Source organism: Symphalangus syndactylus, chromosome 19 (assembly GCF_028878055.3).
Source record: "Symphalangus syndactylus isolate Jambi chromosome 19, NHGRI_mSymSyn1-v2.1_pri, whole genome shotgun sequence".
Classification (NCBI taxonomy): Eukaryota; Metazoa; Chordata; class Mammalia; order Primates; family Hylobatidae; genus Symphalangus; species Symphalangus syndactylus.
In genome coordinates, this window is record NC_072434.2 from 32,416,044 (window position 1) to 32,443,311 (window position 27,268).

The 27,268-nt window shown below is 32.4% G+C and overlaps 1 protein-coding gene across 6 annotated transcripts in view; it reads left to right on the forward strand.

The window, feature by feature from the left end:
• The window catches only part of BRINP3 (BMP/retinoic acid inducible neural specific 3), a 378,045-nt gene that overhangs the window by 156,226 nt on the left and 194,551 nt on the right, over positions 1 to 27,268 (forward strand). The gene's annotated exons all lie outside the window — the stretch shown is intronic.

Sequence of the window (27,268 nt, forward strand, 5' to 3'; positions counted from 1 at the left end):
ATGGCCTCAGTTTATACCATGAAATTGAAGACAAGGCCATTCATGGAGGTTTGATGTGAGTGACAGAAACTGAATAGCTGCCCTTGGTAATGGCTGAGTTTGGGGTAGGTGTTAGCAGCAATTACGTGCCCCATTTTTTCTCAAGAAGACCCCTTACATCAGCTGCTACTGAGAGTAATTGTTGTTTTTTAAGGCAAGATATTTTAGAGACTTTTTTTTTTTTTTTTTTTTTTGAGATGGACTCTCGCTCAGCCACCCACTCTGGAATGCAGTGGCCCAATCTCGGCTCATTGAAACCACCCTCTCCCGGGTTCAAGTGATTCTCCCATCGCAGCCTCCCGAGTAGCTGGGATTATAGGCACCCACCATCATGCCCAGCTAATTTTTGTATTTTAGTAGAGATGGGGTTTCACCATGTTGGCCAGGCTGGTCTTGAACTCCTGACCTCAGGTGATCCGCCCGTCTCAGCCTTAAAAAATGCTAGGGTTACAGGCATGAGCCACCGCACCCGGCCACATTTTTACCATAATAAGTGGTAATCAAACCTTTATAAAATCTAGAAGTTCTTCATACTCTTTTTCTTGGTTGTCTTGAATTCACGAATGCTTAAATTGGTGAATTCAAAACTAGTTTAACGTAAACTCAACAATTCTTTCAGGACTTATATTCAGCATGAATATTATTGATATGTTTTTGTTTAGAATTGAAATGGATTTGAGATTTTAGAGGTCCCACAGGTCTCTGCAACCCTTAAGCATTATAGCACTGAGGTTGTCAGAATGTATGAAAATTATAAATCTTAGGCAAGAGATTTAGTAAAATATTGTGAAAGTTTATATTAACCATATTAATATTATCTGTGTATAATCATAACTTATTCCTACTGCTACTTTGAAATACACCTTTCCAGGGTCAGCAGCAACTTATTCTTGTTCAAACCCAATAATTTTGTCTCAGAATAGCAATTGAGAGAAGAACATCTGCAGCCACACTTCCTCAGCTCAATTCTGACTCTGCCACACATTAACTAGTGTAACCTTGGACAAATAACATAATTTCTTAGTGCCTCAGGTTTCTCACCTCTAAAATGAAGTCAATAATTGAATCTACCGCATTGAATTGTAAGAATCCAATGTCTGAGTTAGGGTTACATTAGCTACTGTAACAAACAAACCACCAAGTTTCAGTAACAAAATAAAGTCAAACTTTTTTTGTCATTCTGAACTTTCTGATGCTCATTTTCCTGGTCTGCAGAGGTGGGAGTAATAGCACTGACCCCTCTGTCATTCTGGGCCCCACATTGCTGACAGCTCTGTCATCCTCAGCTGCACCGGTGTCCAGTTGTTTGGGGGGGAATTGGTCGTGTGGGATCAACCATAACGAGTTTTGATGTATCATGCTTAGAAATGTTTCTCATGGTTTCCCATATATCTTCTGTTTGCTACAACTATCACAAGTCTACTTCTAACAACATGAGAGGCTGGGAAGTATTGTTTGCCTGTGTGTTTAGAAAAAAGAGGAAATGAGATAGGTGATGAGTCTGTAATTTCTGTAAAATTCTACTATTTGGGACATGAAAATATAAATGTAGTGTTCTTTTAAAATATGGAATATACTTACACCCACTGCATGAGAGACAAACCAAAGTTCCCTCCAATCATTGTACCCAAGATCTCTGGATCTAGCAGAGTTATGTCCATCAGTTCTGGATTGGTTCCTCACATCTATCAATAAATGAACTTAAAGCAACAACATTTTCCAGCCTAGACAGATGATAGCCACAATAACTGCATTTCTCGTGTAGAAGAGGGAAGAATAGAAGACACAAAGCAATTATTGATAAAAATATTATGCATGCTGAAGACTTCCGAATTTATGGGTAGGGCATGTCTCTTGATTAGGCTTTGGCTCTGCTCTCTGTGAGGAAATTAGTTGTCTGGTATTATCCGCAGTCCTTGACCCCTGCCTTTTGAAAGTTTATTCTTACCCATTGCTCTCGGTGACCACATCTGCAATGGCCATTCCACTAGGATGAATTTCCTCCTTGGGAACACCACAGCTTCCAGAAGCCATTTGCTCATTATAGTTTGGACTCTGAGGGCTGTTTTCAGCTCAAACATCACTGTTTCTCAAAGTATTTCCATAGCATCTAATCTTAAGTTCAGTCTTCCCTGTTTCCTGTATATCTGTGCTTCCTTTATTACATTTTCTTGCACATAATCTTATGTGACTCTGTTTTTAATTTTATCAAAGTCTTCAATAACTTTCTTCGTAGGCAACTCATTGTTAATACGCCCTTCAGTCTTGTTTACCCTCTCCCTTCAATCTGAGTTTATAAAACTTCACCATGATGCTAGTGTCACCTGTCTTAAACACATACCTTGTGTCACTTATCTGAATTTAACTTCTGTTTTAGCACCCTGATGAAGTCCATCAACCTGACCATGAATAACAAGCCCCTATAGGAACTACTTCTTGTTTTTGTTTTACCTTCAGCATACTCTCAGCTCTGGGTCTTGCACATATGTTTCCTTGTACTGGTGACAAGATTCTCCATATTACATAATTCTTATGCATACATTCAAGGTCTCTGTTTAGAGATTTGATTTAGGTTTTGATTGCTGTACTAACAAATTACCACAAGCTTAGTGGCTTAACACAACACGGATTTATTATCTTATAGTTTTGGGGGCCAGAAGTCCAACAGGAGGCTCCCTGGGCTAAAATCAGTATGTCAGTGCTGAATTCCTTCTGGAGGCTTTAGAAGAGAAATAGTTTCCTAACTTTTCAGCTTCTAGAGGCCACTGACATCTCTTGGCTAATGGCCCCATTAGTCCAGCTTTCAGACAGCATGGTTAGGCTGATTCCTTCTTATTTTGCAATATCGCTGCTTCTCTCTTTTGTTCCTTTCCTCTACTTCAAATGACTGTTTGGATTATATTGAGCCCACCTAGTTAATCCAGGATAACCTCAGTATTCTAAAGTCAGGTAATTAGCAACTATAATTCCCCTTTGCCCTGTAACCCAAGACATTCATGGATTCTAAGGAGTAGGATGTAGGCATTTTGGGGAAGACCATTATTCTGCTTACCCAGTATTTACTTCTCCAGGAAACCTTCTTTTACTCCCCAGGCTACGTTATTATTTTTCCAATATGTTTCCAAAGCTGTTCCTACTTTTCTATTATTCTCCATTTAAAAATCACAATTTTTGATACAGATTAATTCCTTGATAGGGATCAAGGTCTATGAAGTATTTTTTTAATCTCAAAATATCTATCGTAGTACTCTACATATACAAGTCTCTCATTATATTTTGAAAATAAATTAGGTAATTTTGTGAAAAGATACAAAGCCCAAAGTACTGGGTGACTCCTCACATCTCTTTCAGACATATTTTATTTTGTTGAATTGCATTTGATGTATGAAAGATTAGTCAAGACATTAAAATACCTATTTGTAGTTTTTCTAATTTTGAAAATATGAGTTGAAATATATTTTACCTACTTAGTTCACCAACTATCCACATAAGAGGAATACAAAGCTGAAGCAATGAAAGCATCAAGGTCAGGTCAATCTGGGTTAGAATTCTGTCTGTCTTAACAGCTATATGTCTGTATAATTCATTTATTTCTTTAAACCTTAGTTTTCTCATTTGAAATATAAGAAGAATCCTAGTAGCTATCTCAAGGGTTGTTTTGAGGATGAAATAAGATAATGCAGATAGTACTTATCAGAGTGCCCAGAACTTATGGAGAGCTCAGTAAGTGTTGATTATTGTTGATGATGTTGTAAGAATAAAAATTTGCAAAATGTAAAACTGAACAGATACTTACACATTACATGTGATTATTGTTAAAATCACATAGGTTGCAGAATTTTGCTTTAATAGTACTATATACTTAAGGAGACTTCCCTACTAAATACAAATTTAAATTCCTGCTATTGCTTTTATCATTTTTACCACTTGCAGAATACTGCCTGCCCCACCACCCTTCACGCTTACTTCTGCTTTCCTTTCTTCTTCTTGTATCATCTATGCTATCTATTTCTTTTACTTACATGTTTCCTATTAACATGATATACATGCATCAAAAAAAAGGCACTACCAACTTTTGTTGGTCTGATTTACTCAGCACCTTATCAGCTTCTCTTAAAAAGGCATAACAATCTGCAGGTACCAATGCCCTATATTTCTGTAGTTAGCCAATTTTATCCATCATATTTAACTGTAGTGTTCTGAAATAGGTCCATTTAATTATAATTTTACTTATTTTTTTCAAATTGCTCTAAATTACTTGTAATTTGTAGTCATCATCTTAAGAATGTATTGGTTAAAAGTAATTTGTAAATTAAAACTTACTGTGCAGTGTACAGTTTGTAGTTGATGACATTAATGGTAGCTATTACAAGGATACACTGAAGAATTTGAAATGCATGTTTAAAATCAAATTGAATAGAATGACAATCTTGCTCAAGAAATAAGCCACATATTCCCAGAATAGGTTATTATAACCACAAATTGGCAAAGATTTCCAATTAAATGTTTGAGACTATGAAAGAAATAACCCATTACATATGACATGACATTTCCTGAAAAATATCACCCATATCCTTAGCTATCTCCTATTATCGGATGATGCAAAATGAGATTTAATTTAAGATTTGGTCTTACTATTTTGGAACTTTAATTTAAGAAACTTTATCTTGATCTTCTTTTCAAGACCTTTGAACCGCTCATATTTGAAAGCTTTCAGTAACTTTGGGAAAAAAATCATAAGAAAGCCTGCAAATATTGATAACACATCTTAAGGTCTATTTCATTTCCTATTTTGAGGCACAAAAACAACTTGTAATATAACTGGATCCACAACTGAGGTACTCTGAACACTTAGGAAAGGCTGATCTATTCATTTCAATATGTCAGGGTAGAATAGATATACTTAGGAGATCACTGGGAAGGATAAAGTATTTTTTCTTTCAAATATCACTGAGATCATAAATATATTGTTAGAAATGCTATAGTTTGACTTTTCTTGATGCTTTAGTGTCATTCAAAATTTATTTTGGCTTTTTCAGCTACATGCATATTCTCTGTAACAATATTTCTAAATGATAGCTCATTTTCAACTATGTAAGGAATTTTAGGACTATTTTTATATTGAACTTTGCAATAACATAAATTCGCAATTTATGAAAGATCATCATTTGCTATTGAGTTTTGGCACCACTTCAAGTGTTGCCAGTTACTTCAACATAAATATACTTTAATTTTTAAATGTTTTTATCTACAAGGTGACCTTAGAAATACATATATATATTTGATTTTTCAAATATCATGTATTTTTTATGTTTTCTAGACAGTGATGAGTTTAAATATTTTGTCTAATTAACATAACATATGCTTTGAATTTATATTAATAATATGATCAACATGCCTCTAGGCATGTGAGTATTTATTCTCCTGGCACTATTCTTATAGGTTGTGTTGTTTTTAAACTTTATAAATTCTTTTTCACCTGTGGAAATAGACTTTACAATTGTTTTATTTCTCCACTCTCTTAGTCCCAGCTTTTCTTTCTTCTTCTCTATCTTTAGTGTCACCAGTTACTTTACTCTTGTACAATTTAGAAGATCTAATCAACTTCTTTTCATATAGGAAAAGTTTTTTACAGCACTGTGATGATATAAACTTTCCCACAGAATAAATCAACCTCCATATTAACTGAAGATAACATTAAAATAAGTATTTTTGGTTGGCATTTGGTTTATATCACTTCCCAGATTCTATGATCAAATTTTTATTAATATTACTTTTTGAATCCTCAAAACAAGTATCATTATTTCTATTTAATGTATACTTTCTTTTGGCTCCTAACATCAAATTCTTAGTCATTATACTCTGCTGCCAACCACTGTTTTTCAAAATTGATTATATATCTCCTTACATTCTGCCTTTCACACTAGGATTAATCTTTGTTTCATAAACATTCTCCTCACTTTAATTTATCTATGTCTATGCTCAGGTCTTTTCTGTAACCTTGGATGTTTTCCTCGTATTTCTCATATATAAAAATCATTGTCAGTTTTCAAGGCAAAGTTTAAATGCTGTGTCTTCTATGAAGCCTTTCTTGATAATTGAAATTAAAATAAATGTTCTACTTTTTCAAACTGCAGTCATTTATGATAAAAGCACATGGGACCTTGTTGTTTCAGTTCATTGGCACTCTTGCTAGAATTCTGACTCCAACCCAGAGTCAGAAAGAAAGTACAACATAATTTAAAATACTTGGGTTTTTAAGTAAGAGTTATCAGGGTTTCAAACCTGGCTCAAGCATTCAATAATGCTTTATCTAGAGAATATAAAACTCTACATGCTGGTTATGGAATTAACTAACATGCACTAGCAGATATTCACTCACTTGAATTATATTGTTTTTGTTTAAAATTAAATAGCCGCTTTGTTGTGCATCATGGGCTAATCTATTAATTTAATTTATTCTTACCTCATGGATTTGGATAATTATAGAATGAAGAAATATGTAATAAGTGACTTTGATTTTGAAAGATGAGCAATTAAAAGCCTTGGAGAGAAGGTGGAGGCTTAGGTATTTCAAGGGGAACTGTTCTATGAATATATAATTAATGAGTTAGAGAAACTGGGGAAATGGAGGGAGATTGAGTAAACAGTAACAAAGGGAGAAAGTTATGATAATTACATATGAGAAGATGATAATAGTGCGTTAACTGATAGTCTTGGCTTTTAGAGGAGCTCATTTATTTAAAAAAATGGCATGCAGTATGCTAGATATTTTACATAATCTATCATATTTTTTCCAGAAAGAAATTTTGGTCAATTCAGAATGCTATTGTAATCATTTCTAAGCATATATAAAAACATATTAGCCTTAGAAATACCAGAAAATATGTAGTTTAACTTTGTTGTATTTGACTAGCACTTGAATTAATCTTGATCACAAATTAGTATTTTCAGAAAGCCTGTATGCCTTATGGTGGAATATTTTCAATAAACATGAATATGAGCTGTTAAAAGCTTTTCTCAGTAAACTGAAAGTCAAGAAAGTGCAGAACATTTTTCATGCAATTAACTACAAATGTTTTGCATTCAATACATCATCCTCTTCCTTGTTTCCTGTGGGTTCTTTCCTTGGTGTTATTTAAAGGGGAAACATCAGTTTAGTTTGTTAGAACTGCAGTTTTTTTTTTTTTTTTTTAAACCAACAACAAAATGGTGAGTCCATATATACTAAAACACAAAACTTACAAATAAGGGAAAATATACAGATGCTAGTGATTGGCCATTGTAGCCTACTCCATGTCTTCCAGCTGCAGACTCTGAAGGGATCTCTATGAAATCTGGTAATTAAAGTTTCCAAAACCATTACACTAGAAGATTAAAATAAAATAAATTAGATTAATTTTAGGGATTTCATTCTGAATCTTTGAGATTTAAATGTTATTTTTTATAACTAGAATTAACTAAGTAATATTTTCAGATTAACAAATTATAAATTAGAGTGGTGTACACTCCTGGAAAGAATTATTTCCTAAGTAAAATGGGATTATTTCTCCTTATATAAATAATCAGGGAAAATAAAATTAGATTTCTCACAAATGATTCTTTGGCATTATGAATCCACTTTAAGCAAAATTGTCATACCCAGTGTGAATTATCTTAGGGTTCAATATAGAGTATAACACAATGAGATTTGTAAAATAAAAATCTTCAATCATGAGATTAATACCAGTCATTTGAAAATTATTTTTGTTGGAACTATAGAAAGTTAATCACACTTCTCTAAAACTATTTAATATGTACCTAAATCATGTTTTTAAATTTAAAAAATTACAGTAAAATAGATATATCATAAAATTTATCATCTTAACCATTTTTAAGTGTATATATCAATTGTATTAAATACATCCATATTGTACAACTATCAATACTATACATTTTCAGAAATCTGTTCACCTTCAAATGTGAAAATCTATTTATTAAAAAATGACTTTCCATTTCTCCTTCTCCTGTCTCCTGACAACTACCATTCTACTCTGTCTCTCAAATTTTGGGGTACTCTAAACAAATCATATAGGTGGAATCATACAATATTTTTAGCAGTTTTCTTTTATTGTGGACTTATTACACTTAGCATAATGTCCTCAAGATTCACACATGCCGTAGTATGAGTTCAAACTTTCTTTTGAGGCTGAATAATATTTTATTTTGTATTGATACCACACTTTGCTTATTTATTCATCTGTTGATGTACACTTGGGTTGCTTAGACCTTTGAGATATTGTAAATTATGCTGCTATGAACATGAGTATACAAATATTTATTTGACACCCTGCTTTCAATTATTTTACATATAACCTAGAAGTGGAATTGCTGGATCATATGGTAATTCTGTTTTTAATTTTATGTCCCCAAACTGCCATACTGTTTTCCACAGTGTCTGCACCATTTTAGTTGTAACTTTAGAAACATTAACACATAAACACATATACATTTTAACATATGGCAATGCTATAAAGTCTAACCTTTGTTAATATCTTTCTTCTGAAAATTCAAGGACTTTAGAATCTTTTAACTACATTTCCTCTCTTCCTTAATTATATATCTATTGTTTAGTTGTTTTAAATGCATTAACAACAATTCTTTTATTATTATTATTATTATACTTTAAGTTTTAGGGTACATGTGCACAACCTGCAGGTTTGTTACATATGTATACATGTGCCATGTTGGTGTGCTGCACCCATTAACTCATAATTTAGCATTAGGTGATACACCTAATGCTATCCCTCCTGCCTCCCCCCACCCCACAACATTCCCTGGTGTGTGATGTTCCCCTTCTTGTGTCCATGTGTTCTCATTGTTCAATTCCCACCTCCTTCGTAGGGACATGGATGAAGCTGGAAACCATCATTCTCAGCAAACTATCACAAGAACATCAATTCTTATACAATCATTACTCTTTTACACTTACAGTTTCGCCATTCATGAGAGATTTTCTTTTATCTAGTGCTAAAATTCAAGATATACAAGTGTTCTTATGTCTTCTCAAAAGCAAAATTATGTTTAGGTTGCTGTTAAATAGAATTGAAAACTATATGCAAGTGTTCTTATGTCTTCTCAAAAGTAAAATTATGTCTAGGTTGCCCTTAAATAGAATTGAAAACTATCGAAGCCACAGTTTTAGGTGTAGGTGAGGGTGTGGAAGGAGTTAGAGGTTCCCTATTACCTTGACTCCTTTGATATATGTTTATACCATATCAAACAGGTAGGTCATACAAACTGAAGTTTAAGTTCATCTGGGTTAGGCAAATGTCATCAGAGCAAATCTTGCTTCAGTGTTTGGTTCACATTCCTATGACTTAGCTTTCTCAGATTTTTGCTTCTAAAGTTTCCTAATTTTCTTGCCAGTTCAATGTATTTTGAAATGTTAATTTTAGTCACACATTTAATTATTTTTATGGTAGGACAATCCACCATCTTGCAGAAATGGAAGCTTTGTTCATTACTTTTGTCTTTTGTTAGTGTTGTAAAGTACAGATGGAAGGAAAATGAAAAAAAGAAAGTTACTTCTTAATATGGAAGCTTTTTTTTTCGAGGGAGGTGGTGAACAGTGCTTCACATTACTGAGGAGCAAAATCTACACTTTGAAAAAAATTAAAAAGCAGTAAGACTGAATGATAGACTAGAATAACTTAACTAGTTTGAGTGAAAATATGGCATTGCTTTCTATCTACTAACATATATTAAGTTCATCTATGCACAAAGCTATTTGTGTACACAAATGGAAATAAGAGCATGAAATACTAATAGCCCAGACTTAGATTTGCCTTACATTTGTAGAGACAACTTAAATGTGCTTTAATTAGCCAGGTGTGGTGGTACAAGCCTGTAATTCCAGCTATTGGAGAGGCTGAGGCCTGAGAATAATTTGAACCTCGGAGGCAGAGGTTACAGTGAGCCAAGATAGCTCTAATGCACTCCAGCCTGGGTGACAGAGCGAGACTCTGTCTCAAAAAAAAAAAAAAAAAAAAAATGTTTTAAATGAGGAGCTCAGTTCATCATAGGGCATTAAAAAACTTAAAATATTTAATAAATATTGTATGTTTTAATTTTTAATTTCACTCCTAATTATTGCTCTTTGACTTTAGCAACGTCATTGAACCAATTCCAATTAGGATTTTGTTTCCAAATCTGTAAAGTGACAAAACACACTATACAAGACAGAGTATTTTGCACTCAGTAGACACTCAAGGGTTTAAACAATATGTCTTCCTCAGAACTACACGATTTTCACGGAAATGATTTATTTTTGGAGAAACTAGTAGTGTCAATTGTAATTTTTACTGCTAATCAAAGCTATAAAATTTGAACAATTTTAAATATTGAGGTACTATATTATTTTACAATAGTATCTTTTATTTAAATATTCTGAAGTATTCAATGAATTTTATGCATAAGAATTACTCCATCTACCTTTGAGATGTGACATTTATATAACCCATTTTTTCCTGGTCTCTTTAACCTCATTCTTGTGTCTAACTGTAAATGTGCCTGCTGTACAATAAATCTTGATTATCTGTGCTAAAACAGTTGCGCTCTAGGACACGGAATTTTAAAAAAAACTGATCTATCCAGCTAGACGACAGAGAATGTTGATATGTTTCAAACTTAATCCTTATAACAACTGGGTCTAGGTCATGGCAATTTTGTCTAAAGTTATACCCCCACCTCCACACCTAGTCTAGTCTTTAATTCAACAAAGAAATCTATTACCTTGAAGAGGTAATATACAGCTTTCATTAGTTCATATTTCAAATAAATATTAAAAATATATAGTTTTATTTTCTCTAAAACTCCTTTCATTTCTGTCTTTATGACCTTTGGATACCCTACTCTTACAATCAAAATGTTTCAGTGCCCTCCAAAATCACTTATTTAAATTCAGAGACTCGTTTTCAACCACAGTGCCAGCTCACAACCTTCTTTCATTTCCTTTAGAGTATGTTGCTCTTCTGCTCAGAAATTAAAATAACATTTTTGGTTCAGAATTTTTTTTGGACAGCACTAATTTATGAACTGTTTCATATTGGCAGGTATCTTTACCTGATTAAGTCTTTATCATCTCTACAAGAGTGATGATTTTATTTATAAATGCCTTACAGAATTATTGTGAGTCTTCAGAGAATGAGAACATTGATATAAAGTTATGGCTGAATATAGTTATCATTGTTTTTACAGGGTATCAGTTGAATATTGCCAACAAAACAGAAAAGAAACAGTATTTTATGGTTATAAGTGTGTGCATGTGATATGACACATAGTATAAAATACTTTTCCTTATTAATTTATGATTGACACATAATTGTACATATTTATGGAATACAATATGATGTTTGATATATGTATACATTATGTAATGATCAAATCAGGATAATTAGCATATCCATTATCTTAAACATTTATCAATTTTTTCCAATGAGGTTTTAAAACCTCTCTTCTAGCTTTTTTGAAATCTACGAATATTTCAAAATATGTTTATATTTACAAATATCTGTATATTTCAGAGTATATCTATGTTAGCATCGTTGCTAACTAGTCATCCTACTATGCAATAGAACATCAGAACTTATTGCTCCTATGAAGCTGGGGTGTTGTAGCAATTGACCAATTTACCCCCATCTCCCCCTCTTCTCCTTGCTTTCTAATAATCACTATTCTTCTTTCATGAGAATAACTTCTTTGATTCCATATATTAGTGAGATAATGCAGTATATGCCTTTCTGTGCCTGGCATAGCTCACTTAACATAATATACTCCAGGTTCATTCATATTGTTGCAAATGACAGGAGTTTTTTATGCCTGAATAGTATTCTACTGTGTATAAATGCCATACTGTCTTTATTCATTCATCAATTAATGGACATTTGGATTGATTCCATATCTTGGATATTGTCAGTAGTGCTGCCATAAACTAAAGAATGCGAATCGATCTTCCACACAATGATTTCATTTCATTCAGATAGTTACCCAGGATTGGAACTGCTGGATGATATTGTAGTTTGATTTTTAACTTTTTGAGGAACCTCCAAATTTTTTCTACAATTGCTATACTAATACCAGCAGTATATAAGGGTTCCCTCTTATACCAGTATCAGTTTAGGTTAATATATCTTCGTAGTATGCTTTGAAGTCATATAGTGTGATGATTTGTGAAGGATAATTTTTAATATGTAAGTCTTTGTAAAATAATATGGTGAATCACATACTAGCTACCTAGGGATATGTTTATATGTTTATTGAAAAGTGAAAATGCATGATATTCTTCTATTATAGATGTTATATAATTTAAAGCCAAAAATCTTAAAAAAAACATTTGAATGTTTTAAGCCTAGGTTCTTGGTTTTATAGCATGGAAAATAAAGAATATAAATGACAAAGCAATTTCTTCAAGTTTATAAAACAAGTTAGTGGCAGAATTCTTACTTTCTTCAGGTTTCCATTTTTTAAAAATTAAACATTTATTTTATTTGATGTATAGTGTTTTTTCTTCATTAGATGACTAACTTTTATATGAATGGCCATTTGAAGTACTACCTAATGGAAAAAATAAATTATTTATGATTTTATGTTGATCGTTAAATTTTTTATTAAACCATCAGTTGTATTTTTAAATACCTAGGGGGAAAATAAAGATATTTATTTTATTTAACCCTGTAATTAGAAGAACTGAATCATCTTCCATTTTCCAATTTGCCAGATTTTCACATATATCACATTAATAATTGAATATTGAGACTGAGCCAAAATCAAAGTAGTTAATTTTAGTTGAGTGAATTCAGTGCCATCTGGACTTCTGGCTTTACTGACTTTTAACTGACCTAGTTCTTTCAGAAGTGTCCTCATACTTAATTTATAAAATACTTACTCAAGCCTAAACCAGAATAAGTAAGGCTACTTGACAGAATACTTAATTGCAATTTTATTAAAAAATGGAATAAATGAAATAAATGACTGATGCTTAAAAGCTTATTTATTTTCATTGTCAGATAATTATGTAATATAGCAGCCTTATTTCTCAATATTTAATGTATAGCTTTTACTCTCTACTTTTTCAGTCTTTATTGAATATTACTTCTGTATTATCTGTTTGGAGCCTTCTGATTACAATATATTTATTTTACAAAAAGAATGATTATCCTCATCTTCATAGTCACCCCATCCCTAGCTGAATTATTTATTTTCTATAAAACATTGTATTTAAATTATCACTATGAGTCATTATATCATTTAATTTATGTTTACATTGATATCAAAGCATTACTGTTTCTACAAAATTTAATTTTAATTACTCTTTGGAGATCATACTGAGATTATCTTTCCTTTAAATTTTTAAAAAGTTGATTATCTGCTCTATATTCAGAAACTTGGAAAATTAAAATATGTTATCTAATTATAAGAATTATCATTATGTTTTTATAAGTGTAAAATAAGGCCTTAGCATCCCCCATTCATTCTGAAGGTGATATACCAACTTGTTATAGATGCTAAATTTTAAACTAATATTTTTATCTTTTTGCCAAATTGAAACACAACTATAAATGTCTATACTTTAAAGATTATTGTTATTATCATCACTAGTTATGTTTTATAACAAGGACATATAATAGTTTTCACTAGACAGAAGCTAAATATTTTCTATATTCTGTGAAAATATTCACATTCTGTTTAAATATATACAGCACTTACCTAAAAGTCATTCTTAATGTAGAGGAACTCTGTAGCTCTGTAACTCCTGCCTATTTTCACATTTATGCTCTCAGCAACCCAAAATTAGTCTAACCTGTGGAAGGCATGGGACTTTTAAATTGTGAGCAGAAACAAGTAAGCCATGGTGCATGTATTGCATAAAATATTTATGAGGCGATTTTTAAGAAAAGGTTGAATAATTAAGTTGGGCAAATTTAGATCAAATGTGAATAATCATGTGTAATTGAGAGATGTCCAATATTCTGCAGTGAGAGTTCATACAAATCCAAAATTAACATACTGAACAGTTATTACTGGTGCTGCTAGTTTGGATTTTTATTATCATTTAAAATATTTATTATATTTATTTTTAACTAAAAATTATTTTAGTTGTAACTGGGTTTTGATATATTTGTCATAGACATCATCTTTTTAAATCACAGTGTGATACATTTAGAGTTATAGAGGTGTGTTTGGCAACTTCTACAATGTTCCATCACTTAAAATGTATATAGACATTTATATATATATACATATATATAAATTTATGTATATATATACACTTCTTGTCCAAACTCATAAATGTGCAACACCAAAGTGGACTGTAATGTACGCTGTGGTCTTTGGGGAATAATAATGTGTCATTTGCTTTCAATAATTGTAAGAAATGTGCTACCTGGTGGGAGATATTGATAATTTAGGAGGCTGTGCATCTGTGGAGTTTGGGGGTAGGTGGATTAACTCTATATTTTTCTCTCAGTTTTGCTTTTAGCATAAAAGTACTCAGAAAATAAAGTATGTTAAAAAATGCTTCTATCTATATACAAGTAGCACCAAAACACTTCCAGCAAAGAAATATAGGGAACTATAGGCATATACATTGTATCTATAAATATTTGCTGAAAAAATGTTTTTCTATAACTATATATCTGTTTAAATATTATTTATGATTAAATGATAAATTTTGTCAAAAAAATGCTTGGTTTTACCGTCCGCTTTTTCTCTCAACAAATAACATTTTTGTATAGTTATGTAATCTTTCCCTATAGTCTTAGAAAACTCTACTTTTAAATGAACACAGAGATAGTTATTTAATTACACTGAAATAGTTTTCTCACCTCACTTTGTTTCCTCAACAACTTCTTTAATATGTCTGTATATTCCAAAACTCTAGAAGACTTTTCAATGTTGTATATACTTTTAAAATTTTTATTTCATACATTTTCAGGACATTGCATAAAATTATGTGGAAGGAAGGAAGGAAGGAAGGAGATAAATGAAGGAATTTTGAAATAACAGGAATTAAGAAAAAATGGAAAGAGTAAAAATATGATAAATATAAAACTTTTTTTTTCACTATAGTTTTCTAAAGTATTTTGACAGGTGAAGTGAAAATATAACACTATTTTCATTGTTCAAAAGGAATTTAGAGGAACTATTAAACACAATTATATTATAAATGGGAGAGATAAAATGAAGTAGAGGGAGGTAAGAGGTAAGGTTTCTATGGGAACTGGTAAAATATTGACCCCAGTGGACTGCGATAAGATATATACGTATATATTAGTATGTAAAACCATCAATAAAATATATACAGAGATATAATCGACATTACTATAGATATATAAAAATGGAATTTTAAAAACTGTTCAAGTAACTCAAGAGGATAGGAAAAAAGCAGAAGAGAATGGGAAACAGAAACAAAAGAAAGCATCATACTTAAGTTTTATAATGTTAATCATTACTTTAAATAGAGATGGTATACATACACTAATTAAAATACAGACACTGGTGGAATAGATCAAGAAAACATAGCTCCTATGTAAGCTGTCTATGAAAAAAACACACGTAAAATATAAAAATATAGGTTAGGTAGAAGTAAAGAATGGAAAATGACATAATAGGTAAACATTAATTTGAGAAAAAGAAGTAGTGACTATATTAGTATAAGGTAAGGCAGAATTCAGAGCAAAGAAATCTACCAGAGACAGTTACTTACTATAATGATAAAGGACTAATACAACATGAACACATACTAGCCTTAAATGTGGACGCACCAAACAACTGGGCTACAGGATATTGTAAGCAAAATTTAATAGAATTGAAGGAAGAACTAAAATAATCCACAACTATTGATGGATATTTCAACACCTCTCTCGTCAGTTGCTAGAACAACTTGATGAAAAGTCAGCAAGGATATAGAAGAACACAACAATGTCAACAAACATGATCTAGTCAATATATATAGAACCCTTTAACCAAATACACAGACATTTTCAGGGCCCTTGGGTCACATGAAATAGAGCATATTAAGAGTCATGAGACAAATCTCAACTAATTATGATCACACAGAGTGTATTCCATGACCATAATTGAAGCATACAAGAAAGCAATATCAGAATGACAAGGACATTTCCAAACACTTGGAAACCAAACCACACACTTCGAAACTTACTATAGGTTAAAGACAAAGTCCCAGGACAAATTTTTAAAAAGACCCAGAAATGAGTGAAAATGAAAACACAAATATCAAAAATTGTGGACCATGATATAGGCAGTGCTGAGAGAGAAATACATAGCACAAAAAACTTTCATATAGAAAAGAAAAAAAAATCAAACCAATAATCTGCTGCCTCCTCAAAGATCTTTAAAAAAGAGCAAAATTAACCCACACAAATGAAGAAAACATAAAGATTATAGCAAAAATCAATGAAATTGAAAAAAGAGAAACAACAGATTAAATCAATGAACAAAAACCCAGTTCTTTGAAAATAATAACAGTAAAAATAAAATTGGCAATATCCTAGCAAGAAAAAAAGAGAGTAGACAAATTACCAATGTCAGAACTCTTAACAGTGGTTAGCACTACACAACTCGTGGGTATAAAGAATTAATTAGGAGGATACTAAGGAATACTGTGAAAACTCTACACACGTATATTTAACAACTCAGATTAAGCTGACCAATTTCTTAAAAAGCACAAACAACCACAAATTATATCATTGACTAGCCCTATAATTATTAAAAACCTTGTGCTTGCAATTTTAAAAACTCCAAATAAATCTTCAGGCCCAGATGATTTTACTGGAAAATTCTAACAAATATTTGAATAAGAATTAATAATAATTTTACAGACTATTTCCCAGAAAATAACACTTCCAGTTCATTTTTTTTCAATCTACCATCACCCTGATACCAAACCAGAAGAAAAAGCATGCACACACACACACGTACACACATGTGCACACACACACACACACACGAGAAAGCAGAATTCAGCTATATATAAAAGGAATTATATGCCATGACCAAGTGGAGTTTATTCTAGCATTGTAAGTTTGGTTCAACATTTTAAAATTAGAATAATCCATAATATGAACAGTGTAAAGAAGAAAAAATAAAATGATCATACCAATTGTTCCAGAAAAAAGGCATTTGGTGAAATTCAACATTTATTTATGAGAAAAAAATCTGAGAAAAATAAGGAACAACTTCATAAATTGCATCTATGAAATTCAACAGCTGACATTACACTTAATGGTGAAAAATAGTGTTTTCCCGTTAAGGTTGTAAACAAGGAGCTTTTCTCTCCCCAGTTTTCTTCTAGGAGTTTTATGATTTCAGTTCTTACATTTAAGTCTTTAATTTTTTTGAGTTTTGTTTTTGTGTATTGTATAAGACAAAGGTATAATTTTAATCCTTCACTTATGAATATCCAGTTTTCTCAACACTGTTTATTACCCAATTGTGTGTTCTTGGCACCATTATCAAAAATTAGATGACCATATATGAATAGGTTTATTTCTGGCCTCTCTATTATGTGTCTTGTTATGCAAGTACCATATTATTTTTATTACTGTAACTTTGTAACATAGTTTGAAGTGAGGAAGTATAATGTTTCTAGGTTTGCTAGTTTTTTTTTTAATATTGTTTCATCTATTTGAAGTCTTTTGTGATTTTACATAAATTTTAGGATTCTCTTTTCTACTTCTGTGAAAAATGCCATTGAAATTTTTACAGGAATTACATTAAATCTGTGGATCATTTTGGACAGCATGAACATTTTAACAATAAGAATTCTTCTAATCCATAAACATTGGATAATTTTTCATTTATTTATGTGTTCTTCAATTTCTTTCATCAGTGCCTTATGATTTCCAGTGTATAAATTTTTCACTTATTTGGGTAAATTTACTCCTAAGCCTTTTATTCTTTTTTATGCTATTACACATGAGGTTGTTTTCTTAATTCCTTTTGTGGATAGTTCTTTGTTAGTGCATAGGAATGGTACTGATTTTTGTATGTTGAGTTTGTATCCTACAACTTCACTGACTTTATTTTTGGTTCAGTGGAGTCTTGAGGGTTTTCTTTGTGTAAGATTACATCATCTGCAATAGAGACAATTTAGCTTCCTTTCCAGTTTGGATGTATTTTATTTATTTTTCTTGCCTAAATTCTCTGGCTAGAATTTCCAGTACTGAGCTGAATAGAAATGGTGAGTGTGGGCAGCCTTGTGTTTTTCCTGATCTTAAAAAGGAAAAGCTTTTCATTTTTCACCATTGAGTATGATGTTAGTTGCAGGATTGTCGTATATAGTCCTTATTATCTTGAGGTACATTTTATTCTATACCTAATATGTTGAGAGTTTTTATCATAAAAGAATGTTGAATTTTGTGAAACCCTTTATCTGTGTCTATTGAGATAATCATAGTGATTTTGTCCTTCATTCTGTTAATGTGATGGGTCATATTTATTATCCATGTATATCAAATCATCCTTACATCCCGTGATTTTTTTTTATTTTTAATGTTTGTGGGTACATCCTAGGAATATTAAAGATTTAAATATCACATGAAGCTGTAAAACTTCAAGAATAAAATACAGCAGAAAAGATCCTTAAAACTGGTTTTGGCAATAATTTTTTAAATATAACGCCAAAAGCTCAGACACCAAAAAAAACAAAAACAAAAACAAACAAACAAAAAATATAGACAAATGAGGAGCCAGATCATGATGGCCAATTAGAACTTCCCAGTGATTGTTACTTTGCAGGTACATTACATTGAATAACTATACAGATTAAAAAGCACATTCAAAAGAACAAAATTAATCACAGCGCCTGATTTTGGTATAATAACCAAAAGAGAGGAATTGAAGACTTTAGAAAGGACAGTACCACATTGTCTAAACCACCCCTTCCTGCTACCAGGAAGAGCAGTGTGGAGAGAGAAACTGCTTGCTTGGGGAGGGAAAGGGAAGTGAGTGTGGGAATTTGCATTGAAACTTAGTGCTGGCCCTGCCACAGTGGAATGCAACACAGGGCAGAGCCCTCACAGTCCTTGATTCTAGACTGACGCCCACAGAAGAGGCATTTAGACGTCTCTGCGCCAGAGAGGAATCTGCCACCCAAGTAGCAGAAACCTGAGTCCCAGCCTGCTTCACCACTAGCTGACTACAGTGGCCTCGGGCCCCCAGTAAATTTCAGTGGCAGGCAGGCTGTAGTGACCATGGCTTTGGGCAAGTCCCAGTACTGCAGTGGTCTGGGAGGCTGATGGCTTGGGGAGCAACCTAGCATCATGTAAGTTGTGGCAGCCATTATAGTGCCCAGGTCACTCCTCCCCCAACCCCAGGCAGTGCAGTGCGGAGAGAGAATCCCCGTGTTGGGAAAGGAAGAAGGAAGAGTACAGGGGACTTTGCCTAAGACCCAAGTACCAACCCCGCCACTTAAAACAACAAAGGACAGAACCAAGTGAGCTGCTTGGCACTTCTAGATCCATCCTGGGCCAGAAGGGAATCCACCATCCTAGCAGAACAAACCTGAGTTCTGGCCCTCTTCTCTACTGGCTGCCTAAAGTAGCCTCAGGCCTTGAATAAGTGTCAGTGTCAGTCAGGCAGCAGTGACTACAGGCCTTGATCAAGCCCCTACACTGTGCTGGTCAAAGAGGCTTCGGGTGCAATTCAGTACCTTACAAGCTGCAGAGGCTACTGGTGGCCTGTGTCACCCCTTCTTCAACTACAGAAAGTACAGAGTAGAGAGAGAATCCTTCTGCTTGAGGGAAAGTGGGAGGTGAGCAAAGGACTTTGCCTAGAACCCCAGGGAACTGTCCCATGTCTTTTCCATGTTCAGGTTGGAGGGTTGGTGAGCTAGCAGTTTGCAAGACTTACAACAAACCTAGGCTCAGGGCACCCTTTAGTGCTAAAATGCCGAGAGTGACCACCGGCTTATGGAGCTCAACAGGCAGTCCCCTTTAAACTACTGGAAGACTCTCTGAAGAAGGACAGGTACAAACAAGGCAAGACTGAAATAAATACCTAATTTTTCAATGCCTAGTTATTGATGCATGCCTCCAAGTATCCAAAATATTCAAGGAAATACAACCTAACAAAATTTATTAAATAAAGTGCCAGTCACCAAACCTGGAGAGGTGAGGTTTGACCTCTCAGCCAGGAACTGAAAATAGCTGTTTTGAGGGCCAGGTGAAGTGGCTCATCGCTATAATCCAAGCTCTTTGAGAGGCCAAGGCAGGAGGATCACTTGAGCCCAAGAGTTAATGACCAGCATGGGCAACAAAGTGAGACCCTATCTCTACAAAAAATTAGTCAGACATGGTAACACATGCCTGGAGTCTCAGCTACTCAGGAGGCTGAGCTGGGAGGATCACTTGAGACCTGGGAAATCGAGTCTGCAGTGAGCCATGATTGTGCAACTGCAGTCTAGTCTAGGCAACAGAGTGAGACCCTGACTCAAGAAAAAAAAGTTATTTTGAGGTACTTCTGATAGCTATAAGATGTTTTTGTAAAGTTAATGACAACCACGAAACCAAAAACTATAATAGATACCCTAAAAGTAAAAATTAAGGAATTAAAAATACCACCAGAGAAAATAACTTAACCGGAAAGGAAAACAGTAAGAAGTGAAGAAAGGAAGAGAGGAGTTACAGAACATCTAGTAACAAAATGGCAGTATCAAGTCCTTACCTACCAATAACAACACTGAATATAAATAGACTAAATGTTCTAATTAAAATTTCACGGCTGAATGAATTAAAAAAGAACAAAAAGCTAAATCTGACTGTATGCTGCCTACAAACAATCCACTTTACCTATAAAGACATACATAGATTGAAATTGAAGAGGTGGAAATATATATTCTATGAAAATGAAAACCAAAAAAGAGCAGGAGTAGCTATGCTTACACTATATAAAATAGACATTAAATCAAAAATTGTAAAAAGCGTGAGCGAATTTCACTGTATAATGATAAAAGCATCAATTCAGTAACAGGATATAACGATAGTAAATGTATGTTTACTAATACCACAACACCCAAATATGTAAAGCAAAAATTAATATATCTCAAGGGAAAGATACACTTCAATGCAATGATAGTAGGGGACTTCAAAACCCCATTTTCAGCAATGTTTAAATTATTCAGGCAGAAAACCAACAAGGAAACATTAAAGTTAAACTATGCTCCAGACCAAATGGATAAAGCTGACATTTCCAGAACATTTCACTCAAACTTCTGCAGAATAAACAATCTTCTCATCAATACATGGAATATCTTCAGGATAGATGATATGTAAAGACACAAAACAATTTCAAGAGATTCAAAAAAATTGAAATCATATCAAGTATCTTTTCTGACCATAATGGACTAAAACTAGAAATCAGTAACAAGAGGAATGATGGAAACTGTACAAATACATGGGAATAAAACAACATGCTACTGAATGACCTATGTATCAATAAATTAAAAAAGAAAAATTTTAAATGTCTTAAAATGCATAAAAGGAAATCAAAACCTAACAAAACGTATGGAATATAGATAAAGCAGGAATAAGAAGAATATCACAATAAATGCCTAAGACAACAACAACTAAAAAACTTCACATAAAAACTTAATGATGCACCTCAAGAAATGTAGAGAAGTAAACGCAAACCAATCCCAAAATTAGTAAAAGAAAAGAAATAGTAAAGATTAGAGCAGAAATAAATGAAAGTGAGACTAAAATATTACAAAAGATCAACAAATCAACAATAATATTTTTAAAAAGATGAACCAATGTTTATCTAGTATAAGAAGGAAGAAGACACATATAAGTAAAATCAAAGATAAAAAGGAGACATTACAATAAATAACACAAAAATACAAAAGATTGTTAGAGACTATTATGAATTCCTATATGCTAACAAATTAGAAAACCTAGAAAAAATGGATACATTCTTGGAAAAATACAACTTACCTGTATTGAATCACAATTACATGAAAACCTGAATAAACCAATAGTGAGTACAAAGATTAAAGAAGTACTAAAAATTCTCCCATCAAAAATAGACTTTACTTTTCTATTTATTTATTTATTTAGAGACGGGATCTTGCTCTGTCACCAAGGCTGAAGTGCAGTGGTGCAATCACAGATCAAGGTAGTCTAGACCTTCTGGGCTCAAGTGATTCTCCCTTCCCTTCTCAGCCTCTTGAGTAGATAAGACTACAAGCAAATGCCACCAGAGTAAGCTATTTTTTATTTTTTTGTAGAGAGACAAGCTATGTTGCCCATGCTTCTCTCGAACTCCTGGGACCAAGCAATCTTCCAGCCTCAGCCTTCCAAAGTTTCAGGATTACAGGCATGAGCCACTGTGCCCAGTTGTCATTTTTTTTTTTAATTTTATATATTTTCTTGTCATGTAGAGTGACTCTCCATAATAAGTTTTTCAGGTTCATCAGTATTTTAGGTTTGCTGATCACTTTCTTTTCAAGAATACAATATATGGCCATTAACTATAATTGCCATGCTCTACAATGCACCTCTTGAACTTATTCCTTCTGTCATTTTGTATCTTTTGGCCAGCATTTTAAAAACCTCCCACGGCTCCATATCCCCATCTTCTGGTAGCTACCAGTCTACTCTCTCCTTTTATGGGATCGACTTTTTCAGATTTCACATATGAGAAAGGTCAAGTGGAATTTTTCCTTCTGTACCTGGCTTATTTCACTTAACATAATGTCCTGTTCTCCAGGTTCATCCATATTGCCACAAATGACTGTATTTAATTATTTATTGTGGCTGATAAGTACTCCATTGTGTACATATACCACCTTTTAAAATCCATTATTTCACCAATGGACACAGGTTGGGTCTATGTCTTGGCTACTGTGAATTATGCTGCAATAAACATGGAAGTGCAGATATCTCTTCAACATATAAATACGTGTATATATCCAGTAGTGGGCTTGCCAAATCATATGGTAGTTCTATTTTTATTTTTTGAAAAATCTCCAAACAGTTCTCCACAATGGCTGTTTTAATTTACATTCTCACCAACTGTGTGCAAGGGTTACCTTTTCTCTACATCCTTGCCAAAATTTGTTAACTTTCGTCTTTTTAATTGTAACTATTCTAGAAGGAGTGAAGTGATATCTCATTGCGGTTTCAATTTGCATTTCCCTGATGATTAGTGATGTTGAATATTTTTTATTAAAATGGTGGCCATTTTTAGATCTTCTTTTGAGAAATGTCTATTCAGGTCCTTCTTTCATTTTCAAATCAGGGTATTTTTATTTGTTTTACTTTTTATTATTGATTTTTTTAGCACCTTATGTATTTTGGATATTAACACCTTATTTTCTCCCATTCTGTATATTGTCTCTTCATTCTGTTGATTGTTTCTTTTGTTGTTTGGAAGCTTTTAACTTTGTTGTAATCCAATACATCTATTTATGCATTTGTTGCGTGTGCTTGTATTCTCTGCACCCTGAGCTCAGAGTTTGGACTATACTATATCACCTATTAAAGTAATTGATTATAAACCTCTTTAATCGTTCACTTCCTACAATTCATCTTTTAAGAAATGTGAAATAGTCTCAAAGGCCCTTTAAATCCTTCTACCATGTAGAGGTTTACATTCTCTGTTTCCTGGGTGGCTAGTTAGGACAATAAAAGATTAATCTATACTTGGCTTTTTGCTTCTGTTTGATATATATTTGTATTTCTCACATTGCTCCCCATTTAATGGATAAACTTCTCTCAACCTTGTCTGTTTCTTCTCTTTCCTCTCTCTCTCTATACTCCATATCTTTCTCTGTCTCTCCCATGCACCCTCCATGCTTCCCACACAAATACACACACACACACACACGTGCACACACACACACACACTCACAGATATACATTACCAGTAACAGCCACCTTTCAATCAAAGTTGCTATCAACCTGTAAATGAGTTAATGTCATTAGGTTTGAGGTTTGACCCCCTAGATTCAAATTCTTGCTAGGTATGCAGCCTCAGAGAATTTATTTCTAACAATCTTTTCTCATTTATCAAACGGAGATAAAAAGAGCACACACCTCAGTGTCATAGTTTAAAATTCATAGGTTGATCACTTAGAAACAAGTCTAATTAAATTATCATTTCAATTTCAATGAGGAGGTAAAAGTTATCTGCCAGAAAATGTTTATTGATCGCTAGTATGAAAGTTGTTTCTGCCTCCCAAACGTATAAACTTATTGACTGCTAATCAGTGAAAAATTACATTTTAAAGTTTATAGGAGAAAACTAGTCAAATATATTTATTTTGCCCATAAAGGATAAAAACTGAATTTGTCTGTATCAATGTGCTTCCCCTGCCTTATGGCTGGCATAGATTAGAGAAATTAAAAATCTTCTTATAGCTGAAATATCTGGATTGCTCTTCTCAAAGTGTATTAACCATAAGATGCTTAGAGTACCACAATTATACATTTTACTGCCCTAGCAGGAAATGATAGCATATTTCTAAACTTCCAAACATATATTGTAGATATCAGTGGGAGTAGGTTTTCACATACAGTTAGTGTTTCTCAGTTTAGAGCAAACAGTTAACTTTTAATTTGTCCTAGTCACATGAACACTCAAAGAGGATAATTGAGAAATATATTCCTCTACTGAGCTTGATTTTCTGTGAACTTTAGTCAGAGTGTATACTAACAAGTAGGAAACCTCATTCTTTTTCATACTTAGGTGGCTATTTCATTTTAGCTCACATGAGAATATTTACTCATTTCGTGATTCCGAGTGTATTTAATGAGTGACTACTATGGGTCATTCATTTGAGTCTTAAAAATACAATGGTTATAAGAAAAAATATTTCACATCTACGTGAAACATGAATCAAAGAGTGACACAAGTTCACAGAAGGAAAAGAAAATTGTGCCACGAGTGCATATAACAAGAGGACCTGAATTAATTGGAGACAGGTATGGTAGAGCAGAAAAGACAGCAATTCCCACATATTATTAGTGTCTTTGAAGTTCATATAAAGCAGGTAATATTTAAGAAGTTTGTATTATATAAATCCCCAAAAGAAGATGGTAAGACCAAGTGCTTGCTAGATAACAAGTTTCAATTTGTAATCCGTACAAGACAGTGATATCCAGAGAAAGGTGAAATTACCAGTTGATATTTCATAAAGTGTTTGTGTGTAAAATTGTATTCTAACCATCAAGCCTGATTCAAACTGAAAGGTTACAACTTGGGGGATAAAAAATTTATACCTTGTAAACTTAAGTTTATACATTTTCTGAAAATGTATTTTGTCATAAAGTACCATATTCAGTCTCCCTATCTGATATATATATGAAAGACATAAAATTAAGAGCATGTTGACATAAATTATTTGTATATTAAAGCCTATGACCTGCAGCAACACATTTTCATTTGCCTCAACTATGTGGGAAAAATCATATAACATTTTAAAAGGAATTCTCTTTAAGACATATTTCAGGAAAAATAAATTCTACTGAATTGAGTTATTATTCAAAACTCATCTTTATTATGAAAAATTTTCATTAAAATATGGGCAATTTATATTTATTGTCACTAAAAATGCAGTTATTCTTTAAAAAAATCCTTCATTTTGTCTTCTTATTTCATCTAACTTGAAATGAAGCAATACGTGAAGTTGTAATTTATTGTAATCTCAGACATATAATTGGTTAGTTACCTTCACATAATCCATGGTTTAAAAAAAAGATCCCATGTCTAAGGTAGATGTTGTATCATCATAAAGAAATCTCAGTGGAAATACTGCTTAAATGATTGAAGAAACTGTCAGCAAACATTATTTTTTTCATTAACAGATATCTATTTCACATTTACCTATCTTTATGAGCATTAAACTTATTAGTCTATACCTGGAACAGCAATGGTGAGGTGCATATTCTTTGAGTGATTTTATTTATAAACTCTTTTGTAAATTTTTACTTATTAATTCCACAAAATTGCATTACCTTAATCAATAATATTTAGATATTTTTAAAAATTAACATCCTGGTACAAAAAACCCACTTCACAAATTTACATGTACCAAAAATTACTAAGAAGTAATCCATGTTATCTGTACTACTGTAGTTAAGTTTTACAAATTTTACTTCAAAATATCTCAGTATCAGTTTTATCATAAATGAGGTGTGTTTACAACACCAAGGTTATGAACTTGTAAAAATTCAGAAAGCTTTACATTTTGTGAATTAAATTTGTGAGTATAGGATTTGAAACTTCAGCTGTTTCACTCCTAATTCCATTTCCTTTTAAAAATTAAAATTCCCTATCTAAAATAATAAAATTTATGCATGAATGCAAATATTTTTATCTATTAATGAAGATGATGAATTACTTCTGTAAGTATAAATGCTAAAATAAAAACATTCAGTATATCTCTTTTTATCAGAAAGAAACAGACTAAATATTTTATTTTATTTTAGCTCAGATATGTATATGCCTCTTGGCTTGTCTACACTGATCAATAGTTACCTAATCTGTATTATTATATGAATGCAATTAAGCAGTAATTTTGATAAGTTGATATAATATTTGTAATAGAAATTAAACTATACTTTCAAATTTTAGAAAGCAAAGTTTAAGCAAAATTCTTACATATTTTCCTTTATTCAAATGAGAAGATCATTAACAGCATGTTTGTATGTTTTTACAGAAAACTTGCTAACAAGTGTTCAAAATGTGATTTAATGTAAACAAGCATAATCAATTTCTATATTATCATATATACCTGCATCTGTGTTGTATTTCTGTTAAAGTTTGAATAAAACCCTATTAAGCTATGAAAGTGATTTAAAACTATGTAACATAAAATTGAATTATTTTCAGTAATTTCAAAGCCCTAAAATATAACATAGTTTAAAAATTTAAAGTGTGCATAACTAGCCATAAACCAGACCATCCTTTAACAATTTCTCAATAGTCCCACCTTCATCTTTTTTGTTTCAATGATAATCATGAGGTTACAGCTACAATTAATTCTCGTTCTACTGAGATGGCAATTGTTTTTATTGCAGTCACGCTAATTGTCTTCTGTAGTCTACTTTGAGTTTGGCAGCTTTTTCAAAATACAACATCATTAATCAGTGCTTCTCAGAAATCCTGCATGTAAACACTTTACATTAGTTATATTTGTGATTGGACTTTTATCCCCAGTATTTTATTT